The following is an 18539-nucleotide window of genomic DNA, read 5'->3' as shown; positions in this document are numbered from 1 at the left end:
AGACAGAATGCAAGTCACCCGGATTAGGGCAATTTTTAGGTCAACTTGGTTTTGTTTTCTGAGCAGGGTTTCTTTAACAAAGTTGTGCCATTATGTGTCTAGTTTCATTTCCAATTGTCCTTGCACCAATTTAACCTATACAACTCAAGTTATAGCTGCCCAAACCTGATGGACTCACACCCAGTCCTGCAGGTCACCAAGGGCAGCATACCTAGCTTCAATTCTCATGACACAAACCACTTCATTTCTTAATCACACATAACCAAATGGTCACTAATTCACCATTAAAACTTACTTCCACCATGACATGAACAAAATCTCAAGTTTGTGTCCAAACCCTAACTTCTCAATTTCAAATTCAGCATTTGTTTACATTTCATTATCCTACTCAAGAGACTAATGTTAAGGGCAGCCATACTACCATTTTAGTTCCAAGAAATATTCAAACCCTACCAAATACAAGGATACTGAAATTTTAAGAAGGGCATACACATGATGTTTATTCTATTTTCTTGTAAATTTGCATTCAATTCCACTCCTTCAACATGAATTGAAAGAAAAAGAGTAAGTTTGGTCACTAACCTCTAATGGAGTCACTTCCAAGCTTGTAAGAACTCTTCATTTTTACTTCTTTTTGCTCCCAAAAGCTTCACTAAGATGAAAGAGTAAGGTTTTGTGTTGGGAACTTAGGCTTTAGTTGGTGAAAAACCAAAGAACTCAAGCTTTGGTAAGCTTGGCAATGGAGGAAGGCTATGGTGCGGCTTCTTTGGAAGGAAGAGGGCTGATGGTGGTTTCCAGATTTTTGACTTCTTTTTCCTCTTTTTAATGTATTATGAATGTATTTATTAATTTTGATTGGCCAAAAATTGTTATGACCTCATGCTTACATAAGCATTATGTAATAAATCTAATTTACTTTCATTTTCTTTTCTTTCCCTTTCTATTCATTTTTAATAAATTTTTCATCATTATTTGGTCATATTTTATTTCATATAATTCACTTATTTAAATGGACAAGTTAGTGAAAAATCATCTTTGAAGATAAAATGACCGAAATGACCAAAATACCCTTCGTTTAGCTTAACGAGCTAAAATTATGTGTACCGATTGATTAAATTTTCCTTGTGTTTTCTTAACATTTTATTGTCATTAGAACCCCAATAATCCTTCCCTGGGGTCCCAAAAATTATTTCATGAAGTTTTCCCTGGGTCTAGGGTTGCTAACGACCTTCACCGTCACTTCTCCTTTGGGTTACTCATCACTGGGGTTACGGCTCATTTAACCCTAGTGCATTTCATTCCTAAAAATTTTCCTTGATTTTTCTAATAATTATTTGGTTTATTTATAACTCCTCACTCTAGTTTAATTATAATTTCAAATATTCTAGCTGCCCGGACCGACATTAGTCACCAGAACAGTAGACTGTACTGACTAGCTAAAGTGAGGATGTTATAGGAATTCTCTTGTTTCTGAGCTCTTTTACTTCCCGTGCCAAGATTCTAATTAGCTCTTCTTCATATGTCAAATCAGGTTGCACAATTATCTCCTCTACTGAAATGACATGTGAAGGATCTGACCTGTATCTCCTAAGCATTGACACATGGAACACATTATGGATCTTGTCCAGCTCAGGTAGTAAGGCTAGTCTGTAGGCTACTAGATTCACACATTCAATGACCTTGTATGGACCAATAAACCTAGGGCTTAACTTATCCTTCTTACTGAACCTTAGCACTTTCTTTCAAGGCAACACCTTGAGAAACACCTTATCGCCAACCTCATACTTTTTGTCTTTCCTCTTCAGATCAGCATATGACTTCTGTCTATCTGAGGCTTTCAAGTTGTCTCTGATGAGCTTCACTTTCTCTTCTGTCTGTCTCATCAAATCTGGGCCCACTACTTTCTCTTCACCCATCTCTGTCCAACATAAGGGAGTCCAGCATCTCCTCCCACACAATGCTTCATATGGAGACATTTTTATGCTGGCTTGGTAGCTATTGCAGCTTCGAAGCATATCCTCCAATACCTATCGTATCATTCATGTCATGTCATTATTATCATTCCTTTAACAATTATAGCAATTCACTAAGTTCTAACAGTTACCTGAATCACCCTTTCAGGCTGTCCATTCGTCTAAGGATGAAAAGCCATACTGAAGTGCAATTGAGTGCCTAACGACTCCTGTAACTTCTTTCAAAACCTCGAAGTAAATCTTGGGTCTTGGTCAGATATGATCGATGTCGGCACTCCATATAATTGTACTATCTCAGCTATGTAGATTTTTGCTAACCTCTCTAATGAGTAGTCGGCTTTAACTGGTAGGAAGTGAGCTGACTTGGTCAATCTATCCACAATCACCCATATAGTATCATGCTTCTTCTGTGTCAATGGTAGCTCAGTGACAAAATCCATGGTGATGCTATCCCATTTCCACTCTGGTATAGATATGGGTTGCAACAACCCTGATGGAACCTGATGCTCAACCTTAACCTGCTGGCATGTCAAACATTTAGTCACAAAATCACCAATCTCTTTCTTTATCCCAGGCCACCAATAATGGGTCTTCAGGTCATGATACATCTTGGTACTTCCTGGGTGCATAGCATATAAACTACTATGTGCCTCTGTCAGGATATTCTTCTTCAGTTGTTCATCTCCTGGTACACATATTATGCCTTTGTAATGTAGGCACCCATCTCCTTTTAGCTCATAATCAGTCTCCTTCCCCTCTTTAACTCCGCCCATAATTATCATCAACTTTTCATCCCTTATCTATGCGTCTTGTATTTGCTATAGCAAACTTGGCTTTACACGTAACTCAACCAAAACAGTCCCATCTAGAATAAAGGACAAGTGAACATTTAGTGCTCTCAAAGCCATTATGGCCTTTCTACTCAGTTGATCGGCCACTGCATTTGCCTTCCGAGGGTGATAATCAATTACACAATCATAATCCTTAAGAAATTCAATCCATCTCCTCTGTCTCAGATTCAGTTCCTTCTGGGTTGGCAAATATTTCAGACTCTTCTGATTCGTGTAGATGTAGCATTTCTCACCATACAAGTAATGCCTCCATATCTTCAATGCAAATATGATAGCTACCAATTCCAAATCATGTGTTGGGTAGTTCATTTCATGTGGTCTTAGCTGTTTGGAAGCATAGACAGCTACTTCCCTTCTTGCATCAGAACACACCCAAGCCCATTGCGAGAGGCATCACTATATAACACATAGTCTTTCCCTGACTCTAGCTGTGTCAACACTGGAGCCTCTATGAGCATAGTCTTCAACTTTTGAAAACTGGCTTGAAATTTTCATTCCAGTCAAACTTAGCATTCTTATGTAGTAACTTAGTCAGTGGAGTAGCTATAAGGGAGAATCCTTTCACAAATCTCCTGTAGTACCCAGCTAACCCCAAAAAGCTTCTGACCTCTGTTACATTTCTGGAAGGCTTACATTCAACTATTGCTTCAATCTTCTTTGGATCCACACTGATCCCATCTGCTAATACAATAAGGAAAAGATGTCTCATCTAACTAGAATTCACACTTAGATAGCTTGGCATATAACTGCTTTTCCTGCAGTGTCTGTAATACTACTCTCAGGTGTTCATCATGCTCCTCCCAGTTCTTAGAATACACCAAAATATCATCTATAAAGACCATTATGAACCAATCCAAGTAGAGATGAAAGATACAATTCATTAGATCCATGAAAGTTGCTGGTGCATTCGTCAGCCCAAATGGCATCACTAGGAACTCAAATTGTCCATACCGGGTCCTGAAAGCAGTTTTAGGCACATTTTTCTCCTTTACCCTCAGTTGGTGATTGCCTGATCTGAGATCTATCTTGGAGAATACACTGGCTCCCTTCAGTTGATCAAATAGATTATCTATCCGCGGTAAAGGATATTTGTTCTTCACAATCAACTTATTCAGCTATCGGTAGTCTATGCAAAGCCGAAAGGTACCGTCCTTCTTTTTCACAAATAGCACCGGTGCTCCCCAGGGTGATACACTAGGGCATATGAAACCCTTATCCAATAGCTCCTGTAACTGAACTTTCAACTCTCTCAGTTTAGTGGGTGCCATCCTATATGGAGTAATAGAAGTCAGTGCAGTACCTGGTATAACTTCTATAGCAAACTCTACCTCTCTCTCTTGTGGCAAACCTAGCAACTCTTCTACAAATACATCCGGAAAATCACATACAGTGGGGATGTTTGGTAAGCTTAGGCTAGTCTTCCTAGTGTTAACCACATGTACTAAGAAAGCCTCACAGCCCTTTCTTATCATTCTTCTAACTATTGTGGCTGATATGATAGTAGAAAGACAACCAGTTTCTTCACCCACAACTGTAATCTCATCCCCATCTATTATATGTAATCAAATCCTCTTCAGCTGACAATCTCCCATCGCCTGATAATGTGATAACCAATCCATTCCCAGTATCACATCAAACTCATGGAATGGTAGCTCAATCAAGTCAGCTGAAAACTCATAAGCCTGTATCCTCAAAGGACAACCCTTGTAGACCTTTTTCACCATGACACTGTGGCCTAAAGGGTTAGTAACCAATATGTCCTCCTCTAACTCCTCCATCTGTACCCCTCTATCAACAGGTGGTGCAATACACACATAAGAATGTGTGGAACCAGGATCAATTAATGCACATACAGATAGATTATAAAGTGAGAAAGTACCCTTATGACATTAGCTAGCTCTGGCTCCTCCCAAGCTCTCATAGCAAAAGCACGAGGTGCTACCTTGACCTCCTACCTCTCAGTAGTCTCTATAGTAGGCCTCTGTTATGGACTAGCTGTATTAGACCTCGCAGCTCTTCTACCCCTCTAAGCTGTCGAAGTAAACCTTTCTATATGGGGTGGAGCAGTGGGAGCACTAGCACTCCTCTGTGGACAATCCTTCAAGAAGTGATCCGTAGACCCACATCTGAAGCATCCCCTAGTCAATAGTCTATACTCTCCTTGGTGGCTCCTTCCGCAATGTGTACAAGCTGGTATCGAGGCTGATCCCCGTGTAGCTGCACCCGAAGAACTACTCACTGATGCACCAGACTGCCCTACTCTCCCTGGGGCAAATTGGGATCTTTGCTTCTTACCTCAACCCTGAGACTCCTTAAGGTTCTCACTACCAGTGGCTACTGAACCAGACTGACCAAATCCAGAACCCTTCTTACACTGCCTGTTCCTCCTGGACTGCTCCTCATCTCTGACTCTCTCCACATCCAGAGCTGATGCTACTAACAAAGAGAAGTAGGTGAAGTGGTGAGATGTAACTATCAGCCTGATGCTGTCATTTAGTCTGTCCTCAAACCTCTTACGTTTATCAACCTCTATAGGCATTATCTCCAATGTATATCCACTAAGTCTCATGAATTACAGCTCATATTCGAAGACTATAAGCTGCCTCTGTCTCAGTGCCAGGAATTCTCTCCTTCTGGCCTCTAAATATACATGGCTGATATATTTCTTTCTACATTCAGTCAGAAAGAAATCCTAAGTGATCTGTGCCGGCTGTACCACTCTCGATACTGTCACCCACCACCGATATGCTTCCTCCTGAAGTAGTGACAAAGCACACTCCAACTGCTGCTCTAGGGTGTAGCGTAGCTATTGTAACACCCTCTCTATCCTCTCCAGCCAATACTCTGCTGCAGCTGGATCATCCTCTTCCTTACCCTTAAAATCAACTGCCCCATATTTCCACAGTCTCTCCAATGGGGACCTCTGCACTAATTGTGGCTGTGGAGGTGATGGTGGCGACTATACAAATGGTTAGTAGTATGCCCTAGAGCATATCATTTAGTATGTATCTTGTACATATTTTTATTAATAAAAGGCATTTCCACTTTTCCGTTTACATAATATATTTATGTGTAATAGAAAAGGTCCATTGATATTTTGTTAGAAATGTTATTCTTAAGTTGTTAAGAATATGAGTGATAATATTTCTAGCACAAAGTATCATAAATAGGTTCACAATCGAGGATACTTCATAATAAGGACATGACTTATCCAGAAAGATTGTATTCATGTTTGTTCCCAAGTTATTTATATGAGATATAAATAAGATGGAATGGTGAGTCTCATGCCATATAACAAACATGATAGGCACTTATAAATGATAAGTAGGCCGAACCAATGACACTTATGACAAGCACATGGAGTTTACTCTTGTCAATGTTTTGTCATAAATCATATCAGTGCATATAATCTTTAGACCTGAGATAGCACAGTTATCTTGTATATAGGTAGTTTGAGTTTGATACTGCTTTCATACTTGTACTATGTATGGGTATATGGGCATCTGTTGGCTCCTACTAGTTATATATGGAGGTAGGTGTTGATCAAGATGGAATCTGTTCCTCTAAGTAAATAGAGTTAAAATCCTATGTTCATTTAATTGTTCTTGATGTTTCAAGTTCCTGGCCAGGACAGATAGATTTATACAGAAAAGAGTTTCTGATGAGAAAATCTTTTTAATCAAGAACTAGAATTAAAAGAGAACATAATATTCATAGCAAATGGAGTTTGACATAAACCATGACTCCAGCTTGAGTTGGGATTTTATGTGAGAGAGATTCTAGTGCATGGTAACATATGATTATAGGTTCATTTAAGGTAAACCTTATTACTAATTGGGTGGCTATGGCATGCTATGCTAGGTGTTAACCATGGTCTATGAGGTTCATAAAATGATTTAGAGAAATCATTTATGGTAAGAAAGAGTTCTGATGATATTAAGAGTTGATATCATGTCTCATTGCCAATTAGTGATGAGCCCAGTAAGTCACACACATACACAAGTTATCACCTATTTAAATATGATTTAATTAATCAATTAAAGAGTTTAATTGATTAATTAAATAGGTTTGGTTTGCAATTAAATTGCAAAGTCCCTAGCATGGCTTGAAAACAAATCTCGATTATTGGATGTGTAGTATAAATTAAATTTATATTTAAAGTGTTTAAATATGAATTTAATTAATGAGAAATTAATTAATAGAGATTAATTAATTAATTTATATTTGATATAAATTAATTAGAAGAAGAAAAAATAATTATTTTGGGTTAAGAACTCAAAATTAAGACACAGGGGCATTTTGGTCATTTCACAGTGTGACACGTGGCAACATGAGATGGTGACACATGGGATTACACATAAGCTTGCCAAATGTTTTTTAATCATGTAAGATGATTAAAATCAAGATTAAATATAGGTTTGACACTTGGCACAATGTGATTGGGTCACTTAAACCTAGAGCTAATCAAAGGGTGACATGTGGCAAGGGTTTAATGTGTTAACCTAGCTATTTAAGTGTTGTTATGAAAAGAATAATAACCAGCAGCCACTCCTCTGCTTTGTCACGCCACTTAGAGGCTTTTCATCTATTCTTCTTCATCTCTCATCAATTCAAAGAGATTAGCCATCAATCTCTTGAATTAAGAACACTAGAAATTGTTTCTAGTGTCCTGTTTACATCTCTAATCTCTTAAAAGGCAGAACTTGAATTTCTAATTAATAGAAAAAGCTTTAGAAGCTTTTCAAGGGCTGCCATAGGTGTTCTTGGTGTGGACAAGCTAGAGGGATAACATCTGGTGTCCTGAAGAAGAATCTCAAAGGCGCAGACACGCTGCACTGCATCAAGAGGTTAGTGTAATCGTTCTTGATTTAATCTAAGGTTCTAAAATTAATTTGATTAATTTTAAAATCTTAAATGGCAAATACAGATCCAAAAACATATTAAAAGAGTTTTAATATGTTGTTTATCATTGAAATCAAATAGATAAAAATAAATCTTGCATGATGCATGTGACCCTAGGTGAAAATTTTTGAATTCAATGGTATAAACTTGTGTTTTTCACGCTTCCGTTCCTTCAATTGATATCAGAGCTACTATATTTGCCATTTAGATTGTTGATTATATGATTTAATTGTGTGATTTGATCATGAGATGATTGATCCATTGCTGGTTGGATCAAGAGGTGTGGCGGCATGCTTGATGAACTCCAACATGGTGCGCATGGCTTGGGAAGATCATGGTGCGAATGGTTGTTATTAAATTCTGCAATTATTGTATGATCTAAGGCCTATTCTTTGACTAATTAAAGTGTTTAATTAGTAGTTTTAATCACACAATTAAATTATGATTGAAATCAGAATTTTAAAAATTGTTTGAATGTGATTCAAATCTGAATTTTAAAAGTTGTTTGAATGTGATTCAAATCTGAATTTTTAAAATTGTTTGAATCATATTTAAATCTGATTTTTTAAAATTGATTGAATAAAATTTAGATCTGATTTTTTAAAAAATGTTTGAATGTGATTCAAATCTGATTTTTTAAAAAATGTTTGAATGTGATTCAAATCTGAATTTTTAAAGTTGTTTGAATGTGATTCAAATCTGAATTTTTAAATTTGTTTGAATGAGATTCAAATCTGAATTTTTAAATTTATTTGAATCATATTCAAATCTAGATTTTTAGTTGAATATGAGATATTCAATTTAATTTAAGTATGCATGTTTTATTTAATTGTTAAATAGTGATATGCATGATGGATGATCGTGGACTATAAAAGACCAATGTGATTGGATTTATTTCTTTTATGTTTCTTTGGGATTGTAAATCAATTAATTTATTTTAATTTATTTTGGGCATGTATTATTAAGTTTGTAATAATTTTGGGTTGTAATTTTATTTATTTAAGTTCTTGTAAATTCGCCTTGTTATCCCAAGGATTACCATGTAATATTGGATTGCAAGAAGTTCAAGGAGGTCAAGAGCATTGGTGGGACCAGTGGGAGGAATTCAAGATCAAGTGTTGATTATGTACTCCTTTAGCAACTCTTATAAAATGAATGAATGAAATACACCTAGGAATGCCCTGATTCAATTCTTGGTGGCTCAGAATTGAATCCCTTAGAAAGTCCATGATCATACCATATTTATTGCTTATCCATGAATGCATGAGATGTATGGGAATGTATGCTATTATATGATATATGCATGCTAATTGGATAATGTGCAAAGTGAGAGCTTAATAGTAATTAGAATGACCATAAAATCTTCCAAACAAATGATTAAGTTGGAAATGCTATAATTAAAGTAATTATAACATAGGCCCTCCATTGGGGCAATTATTTTAAGAAATTTTAAATAGTTGCATAAGATGCAATTAATTTAAGAGATTTTCTTAAAAATAATTGTTAAGCATGAGATGTTGTAAATATGTAAATGGTTTAGTGGCCAATATTGGATGTACCTGAGGACATTAAAATTATTTGCATAATTACTGGCTCAATGGGATCAACTTAACTAATGCAAGATAAGTCAATAATGGATGTACCTGAGATTTTGAACATTAGGGGCTAGGTAAAGGATTGAACCTCACATGAGATGTGATGGGCAAGGAGTTGCTCACTTAGAGTTTATTGTAATTCCAATAATGGATGTACCTGAGGATGATCAATAGAATTATAAGAATTCAATCACCCACTAGAAATCCATCCAATTAGGATTTCTGTTTTCTACTTTGGAAGTGTAGGATTCGCTAAGTTAGTGGGAGGACCAATTTGATTAAAAGACCATAATCATTTTGGTTAATTACATAATACATTTACTAATTAATCTGGTTATTTTCTGCAGTTAATTTTCTGATAAAAATGAGCACAAAACAACCACCACCATCCAATATCCTTGCAAGCATACTTGATCACAATAGGTTGACAGGACCTAATCTGTCCGATTGGCTAAGAAATTTGAAACTTGTCCTGAACCTTGAACATATAGGATATGTTCTAGATTCAAATGTTCTTGGTCCTTTACCTCCAGAGGCCACACAAGAGGAACATGAAACTTTAGACAAGTGGAAGGAGCATGATATGAGAGCTAAGTATTACATGCTTGCTTCCATGAGTAATGAGTTACAGAAGCAACATGAGAACATGCAGAGTGCGAGTGAGATCCTTCTTCACCTACAAGAGTTATATGGTGAGCACAGCAGGAATGCTAGGTATGAGATATCTAAACAGCTATTCCCTATGAGGATGTCTGAGGGACAGAATGTTGGGGATCATGTCCACAAGATGATTTGGCTGATTGAGCAGTTAGAACATCTTGACTTCAACATGGATTTCCAACTACAAACGGATTTGAGCCTTCAGTCCCTTCCTGAGTCTTTTGGGAATTTTGTGACAAATTTCCATATGACTAAATAGGAATGCACCTTAGCTGGTTTACTCAACATGCTGGTTATTGCCCAAAAGAATATGCCAGGCAATAAAGGAAAAGAGGTAGCTTTGGTTGCATCTTCTTCTGCTGGAAAGTCCAACAAGAAGAAGGGCAATAAGAAAAAAAAATCTTAGATTCCTAGTCCTTCCAAGAAAATAGCTAAACAAAAAAGGAAGACTAAAGCTAATGGAGGCAAAGGAAAGTGTTTCCACTGCCAAAAGGATGGGCACTGGAAAAGGAACTGCCCAGAGTATCTTACTTCTCTGAAGGACAAGAAGGATACACCTTCAGAAGGTATGTCCATATCTTGTTATTTAGATTCTGATGATACTCATAGTTCATCTATAGTTTGGGTTTTAGATACTGGTGCCAGTTCTCTCATTTCTAATGATATGCAGGAACTAGCAAACAATAGCAGCTTGTGTTCTCAAGATATTAGAGTCCGGATTGGCAATGGTTCAACTGTTGAAGCTTTAGCCATAGGATCTAAATCTTTTTACATGTTTGGACATGTTTTGTGTTTGGATAATATTTTATATGTACCTGATGCTTTTAAGAACATCATTTCTATATCTAGTTTGACTAGAAATGGTTATGAATTTCAATTCACAGATGATGTTTGCAATATTTATTTTGGAAATAAATATGTTGGTTCGGGTTATATGAATGATGGTCTTTATTATTTGGATAATAATGACAAACACAGATTGAATGCAAGTGATCGAAAAGAATGCAATGTCATGGTGAAAACCAACTCAAGTTCAAAATATATTTGGCACTTAAGGTTATGTCATGTTGCAGAAGATAGGATTGCAAAACTGGAGAAAATGGGGATTCTATCCTCATTGGGCTCTGAGCCTACTCCAACTTGTGAATCTTGCCTTCAGAGCAAAATGACTAGATCACCCTTTGTTGGACAAGGGCTAAGAGCTGAAAATATTTTAGAGCTAATACATAGTGATGTATGTGGTCCATTTAAAGAAATGGCTAGAGGGGGTTTTCATTATTTTATTACCTTTACTGATGATAAATCAAGGTTTGGGTATTTGTATTTGATGAAATACAAACATGAATCCTTTGAAAAGTTTAAGGAATTTAAATCTAAAGTAGAAAATCAAACAGGAAAGAGTATTAAAGCTCTTCGATCAGATCGTGGAGGTGAATATTTGAGAATTGAATTTGATGAATACTTGAGAGAGCATGGCATTGTTTCTCAGCTGACTCCTCAAGGAATGCCACAGCTGAATGGTGTATCTAAAAGGAGAAATCGTACCCTATTGGATATGGTACATAGTATGATGAGCTATACTGATATGCCAATCTTCTTTTGGGGATTTGCATTAGAATCATCTTTGTATATTCCGAATAGGATTCCATCAAAATCAGTTTCTTCCACACCTTATGAGATATGGCATAGAAGAAAACCAAGTCTTAAGAATGTTAAGATTTGGGGTTGTCCAGCTTATATTAAAAAGCTGAACACTGATAAATTGGAGACCAGATCAGAAAAAGGTCGATTTGTTGGATATCCAAAAGATAGTTTTGGATATTATTTTTATTTGCCTACTTCACAAAAGGTTGTGATAAGTAGAGATGCCACATTTCTTGAACAACAGTTTGTTCAAGAAGGAGGCAAAGGAAGGCAAATAGAGTTAGAATTGGAGAATTCTGACCAACCAACAGATCAGATGGATATAGATCCATCTAGTCAACCTATACCCATTGATGAAACATCTACAGCTGTTCCTCGTAGAGCAACCAGGGTATCTCACCCACCAGTGAGATATGGTTTTCTTCATGAAGAAGAACAAGAGTTGTCTACTCATGAAGAAGTAGATCATGGAGATGATCCACTTACCTATAAAGAAGCTATATCAGATATAGACTCTTCAAAATGGATTGATGCTATGAAATCCGAGATTGATTCCATGTATAAGAATCAAGTTTGGGATCTTGTTGACCCACCTGAAGGTAAAGGGAACAAATGGGTTTTCAAGAAGAAAATTGGTTCTGATGGAAAGGTAGAGACCTATAAGGCAAGGCTAGTAGCGAAAGGGTTTCGCCAAAGGCAAGGAAACGACTATGAGGAGACTTTCTCGCCTGTTGCCATGCTTAAATCAATTAGGATTTTATTAGCAATAGCTGCATACTATGATTATGAGATTTGGCATATGGATGTCAAAACAACTTTTCTCAATGGATACATTGAAGAAAACATTTTCATGGAATAACCTAGGGGTTTTGAATCCCAAGATGGTTCCAAGGTATGCAAGCTAAAGCGATCTATTTATGGGTTGAAACAAGCTTCGAGGAGTTGGAACATCCGTTTTGATGAAGCCATTAAATCCTTTGGTTTTATCAAAAATGAGGATGAGCCATGTGTATATAAGAAGGTTAGTGACAGTGCTATCACTTTCCTTGTCTTATATGTGGATGACATACTGTTGATGGGTAATGACACAGGTATATTAATGACTATAAAGGTATGGTTGTCAAATACATTCTCCATGAAAGACTTAGGGGAGGCAACCTATATTCTTGGGATTCGCATCTGTAGAGATAGAGCGAAAAGAATAATTGGTTTATCTCAAAGTCTATACTTGGAAAAGGTGTTAAAGAGGTTTAACATGCTTGATTCCAAGAGAGGATTGTTACCAGTGAGACATGGTATCCATTTTTCTAAAGAGATGTCTCCAAAGACACCAAAAGAAAGAGATAAGATGGCCAGGATTCCATATGCTTCGGCTATTGGAAGTTTAATGTATGCAATGTTGTGTACTAAATTTGGATATCACATATCTTTATTAGTTTGACTAGCAGGTATCAATCCAATCCAGGTTTGGAACACTGGATAGCTGTCAAGAATATCCTTAAGTACTTGAGAAGAACTAAGGATTTATTCTTGATTTATGGAGGTGGAGACTTGCAATTGGATGGTTATACTGATTCTGATTTCCAATCAGATATCGATGATAGAAAGTCTACCTCTGGATATGTGTTCATTTGTAATGGAGGTGCGATCGGTTGGAAGAGTTCCAAAGCGAGCATGACCGCAGATTCCACTACTGAGGTGAGTATATTCTTTGCATCGATCTTTGCAAAGGAAGCTGTTTGGATAAAGAAGTTCATGACAGAACTTACAGTAGTTCCTTCCATTGAGTCAGCAGTTCCATTACACTGTGACAACAATGGAGCAGTCATACAGGCTAAGGAACTAAGGTCTCACCAAAATCCAAACACATAGAAAGGCACTACCACATTATCAGAGATATAGTTGGGCAAGGCGATATAGCCATTCAGAAAAATAACATCAGCTGAAAAATCCAGCTGATCCATTCACTAAACTTTTGTCACAAGCTCAGTTAGACCGACATCTTGAGAAGATAGGTCTAAGATATTGTAATGAATGGCTCTAGTGCTAGTGGGAGATTGTTAGTAGTATGCCCTAGAACATATCATTTAGTATGTATCTTATACATATTTTTATTAATAAAAGGCATTTCCACTTTTCCGTTTACATAATATATTTATGTGTAATAGAAAAGGTCCATTGATATTTTGTTAGAAATATTATTCTTAAGTTGTTAAGAATATGAGTGACAATATTTCTAGCACAAAGTATCATAAATAGGTTCACAATCGGGGATACTTCATAATAAGGACATGACTTATCCAGAAAGATTGTATTCATTTTTGTTCCCAAGTTATTTATATGAGATATAAATAAGATGGAATGGTGAGTCTCATGCCATATAACAAGCATGATAGGCACTTATAAATTATAAGTAGGCCAAACTAGTGACACTTATGACAAGCACATGGAGTTTACTCTTGTCAATGTTTTGCCATAAATCATATCAGTGCATATAATCTTTAGACCTGAGATAGCACAGTTATCTTGTATATAGGTAGTTTGAGTTTGATACTACTTTCATACTTGTACTATGTATGGGTATATGGGCATTTGTTGGTGTTAGTAGTATGCCCTAGAGCATATCATTTAGTATGTATCTTGTATATATTTTATTAATAAAAGGCATTTCCACTTTTCCGTTTACATAATATATTTATGTGTAATAGAAAAGGTCCATTGATATTTTGTTAGAAATATTATTCTTAAGTTGTTAAGAATATGAGTGACAATATTTCTAGCACAAAGTATCATAAATAGGTTCACAATCGAGGATACTTCATAATAAGGACATGACTTATCCAGAAAGATTGTATTCATGTTTGTTCCCAAGTTATTTATATGAGATATAAATAAGATGGAATGGTGAGTCTCATGCCATATAACAAACATGATAGGCACTTATACATGATAAGTAGGCGAACGGTGGCGCTTATGACTAGCACATGGAGTTTACTCTTGTCATTGTTTTGTCATAATTCATATCAGTGCATATAATCATTAGAGCTGAGATAGCACAGTTATCTTTTATATAGGTAGTTTGAGTTTGATACTGCTTTCATACTTGTACTATGTATGGGTATATGGGCATGAGTTGGCTCCTACTAGTTATATATGGAGGTAGGTTTTGATCAAGATGGAAAATGTTCATCTAAGTAAATATAGATAAAAACCTATGTTCATTTAATTGTACTTGTTGTTTCAAGTTCTGGCCAGACAGATAGATTTATTCGTAAAAGAGTTTACGATGAGAAAAATCTTTTAATCAAGAACTGGAATTAAAAGAGAACATAATATTCATAGCAAATGGCGTTTGACATAAACCATGACTCCAGCTTGAGTTGGGATTTTGTAACAGAGAGATTCTAGTGCATGGTAACATATGATTATAGGTTCATTTAAGGTAAACCTTATTACTAATTGGGTGGCCATGGCATGCTATGCTAGGTGTTAACCATGGTCTATGAGGTTCATAAAATGATTTAGAGAAATCATTTATGGTAAGAAAGAGTTCTGATGATATTAAGAGTTGATATCATGTCTCATTGCCAATTAGTGATGAGCCTAGTAAGTCACACACATACACAAGTAATCACCTATTTAAATATGATTTAATTAATTAATTAAAGAGTTTAATTGATTAATTAAATAGATTTGGTTTGCAATTAAATTGCAAAGTCCCTAGCATGACTTGAAACCAAATCTAGATTATTGGATGTGTAGTATAAATTAAATTTATATTTAAAGTGTTTAAATATGAATTTAATTAATGAGAAATTAATTAATAGAGATTAATTAATTAATTTATATTTGATATAAATTAATTTGAAGAAGAAAATAATTATTTTGGGTTAAGAACTCAAAATTAAGACACAGGGGCATTTTGGTCATTTTGCAGTGTGACACGTGGCACCATGAGATGGTGACACATGGCATAACACATAAGCTTGCCAAATATTTTTAATCATGTAAGATGATTAAAATCAAGATTAAATATAGGTTTGACACTTGGCACAATGTGATTGGGTCACTTAAACCTAGAGCTAATCAAAAGGTGACATGTGGCTAGGGTTTAATGTGTTAACCTAGCTATTTAAGTGTGGTTATAAAAAGAAAACATAACCAGCAGCCTCTCCTCTCATATGTCACGCCACTTTGAGCCTCTCCAGCTATTTCTCTTCATCTCTCATCAATTCAAAGAGATTAGCCATCAATCTCTTGAATTAAGAACACTAGAAATTGTTTCTAGTGTCCTGTTTACATCTCTAATCTCTTAAAAGGCAGAACTTGAATTTCTAATTAATAGAAAAGGCTTTAGAAGCTGTTCAAGGGCTGCCATAGGTGTTCTTGGTGTGGACAAGCTAGAGGGACAACATCTGGTGTCCTGAAGACGAATCTCAAAGGCGCAGACACGCTGCAGCACATCAAGAGGTTAGTGTAATCGTTCTTGATTTAATCTAGGGTTCTAAAATTAATCTGATTAATTTGAAAATCTTAAATGGCAAATACAGATCCAAAAACATATTAAAAGAGTTTTAATATGTTGTTTTTCATTGAAATCAAATAGATAAAAATAAATCTTGCATGGTGCATGTGACCCTAGGTGAAAATTTTTGAATTCAATGGTATAATATTGTGTTTTTCACGCTTCCGTTCCTTCAGTTGGCTCCTACTAGTTATATATGGAGGTAGGTGTTGATCAAGATGGAATCTGTTCCTCTAAGTAAATAGAGTTAAAATCCTATGTTCATTTAATTATTCTTGATGTTTCAAGTTCCTGGCCAGGACAGATAGATTTATACAGAAAAGAGTTTCTGATGAGAAAATCTTTTTAATCAAGAACTGGAATTAAAAGAGAACATAATATTCATAGCAAATGGAGTTTGACATAAACCATGACTCCAGCTTGAGTTGGAATTTTGTAACAGAGAGATTCTAGTGCATGGTAACATATGATTATAGGTTCATTTAAGGTAAACCTCATTACTAATTGGGTGGCCATGGCATGCTATGCTAGGTGTTAACCATGGTCTATGAGGTTCATAAAATGATTTAGAGAAATCATTTATGGTAAGAAAGAGTTCTGATGATATTAAGAGTTGATATCATGTCTCATTGCCAATTAGTGATGAGCCTAGTAAGTCACACACATACACAAGTTATCACCTATTTAAATATGATTTAATTAATTAATTAAAGAGTTTAATTGATTAATTAAATAGGTTTGGTTTGCAATTAAATTGTAAAGTCCCTAGCATGGCTTGAAACCAAATCTAGATTATTGGATGTGTAGTATAAATTAAATTTATATTTAAAGTATTTAAATATGAATTTAATTAATGAGAAATTAATTAATAGAGATTAATTAATTAATTTATATTTGATATAAATTAATTAGAAGAAGAAAAAATAATTATTTTGGGTTAAGAACTCAAAATTAAGACACAGGGGCATTTTGGTCATTTCACAGTGTGACACGTGGCAACATGAGATGGTGACACATGGGATTACACATAAGCTTGCCAAATGTTTTTTAATCATGTAAGATGATTAAAATCAAGATTAAATATAGGTTTGACACTTGGCACAATGTGATTGGGTCACTTAAACCTAGAGCTAATCAAAGGGTGACATGTGGCAAGGGTTTAATGTGTTAACCTAGCTATTTAAGTGTTGTTATGAAAAGAATAATAACCAGCAGCCACTCCTCTCCTTTGTCATGGCACTTAGAGGCTTTTCATCTATTCTTCTTCATCTCTCATCAATTCAAAGAGATTAGCCATTAATCTCTTGAATTAAGAACACTAGAAATTGTTTCTAGTGTCCTGTTTACATCTCTAATCTCTTAAAAGGCAGAACTTGAATTTCTAATTAATAGAAAAAGCTTTAGAAGCTTTTCAAGGGCTGCCATAGGTGTTCTTGGTGTGGACAAGCTAGAGGGATAACATCTGGTGTCCTGAAGAAGAATCTCAAAGGCGCAGACACGCTGCACTGCATCAAGAGGTTAGTGTAATCGTTCTTGATTTAATCTAGGGTTCTAAAATTAATTTGATTAATTTTAAAATCTTAAATGGCAAATACAGATCCAAAAACATATTAAAAGAGTTTTAATATGTTGTTTATCATTGAAATCAAATAGATAAAAATAAATCTTGCATGATGCATGTGACCCTAGGTGAAAATTTTTGAATTCAATGGTATAAACTTGTGTTTTTCATGCTTCAGTTCCTTCACCCCTTACCCGTCTATAGTGTAGTCGAGCAAGGTGTGCCACATTCGGTGCCGGAGCAACCTATATTGTCTTGTCATGTTCTTTGTTACTCTTAAATATCACTTACTCATGCTATCCATGTGTGAATTTTTTTTTTTATTTTTTTTCAACAATATGTTTTATTGGGGACTCAAATAGAGCCTCCTATATTTTATTAGCATCTGGCGGATTCTACTATTTACTTGTTCAAAGTGATTCATGTCCATTTCATCTTATTATGTATCACAGCATTCATAATACTCATGTAAATTTCCAAGAAAATAATATACAATTCATTCATGTGGAAATTCATATACAAAAATTTCCAAGTTTTATTTACAACTCAAAATATAATTACATGATGTTTATGTATAATAAACCAAAATACAAAATATAATTGTAACACTCCTAAGTTCGGTAGTGCGTTCTACTGTTCCAGTGACCAGTGTTGTCCAGACAGCTAGGATGCATAGAACTACACTTAGATATGGATGAGGAGACATAAAATAACGAAATACAAGAAAAGAAAATACAAGAAAAATAAAGGAAAAATAATAGTAATGAAATATAATCAAGTTAAATGAGCCGAGAACCCTAGCGATGGGTGACCGCACCGGGAAGTCGT

This window comes from Hevea brasiliensis, chromosome 15, assembly GCF_030052815.1.
Source record: "Hevea brasiliensis isolate MT/VB/25A 57/8 chromosome 15, ASM3005281v1, whole genome shotgun sequence".
Taxonomy (NCBI): Eukaryota; Viridiplantae; Streptophyta; class Magnoliopsida; order Malpighiales; family Euphorbiaceae; genus Hevea; species Hevea brasiliensis.
Note: the sequence above shows the minus strand (reverse complement) of the source record.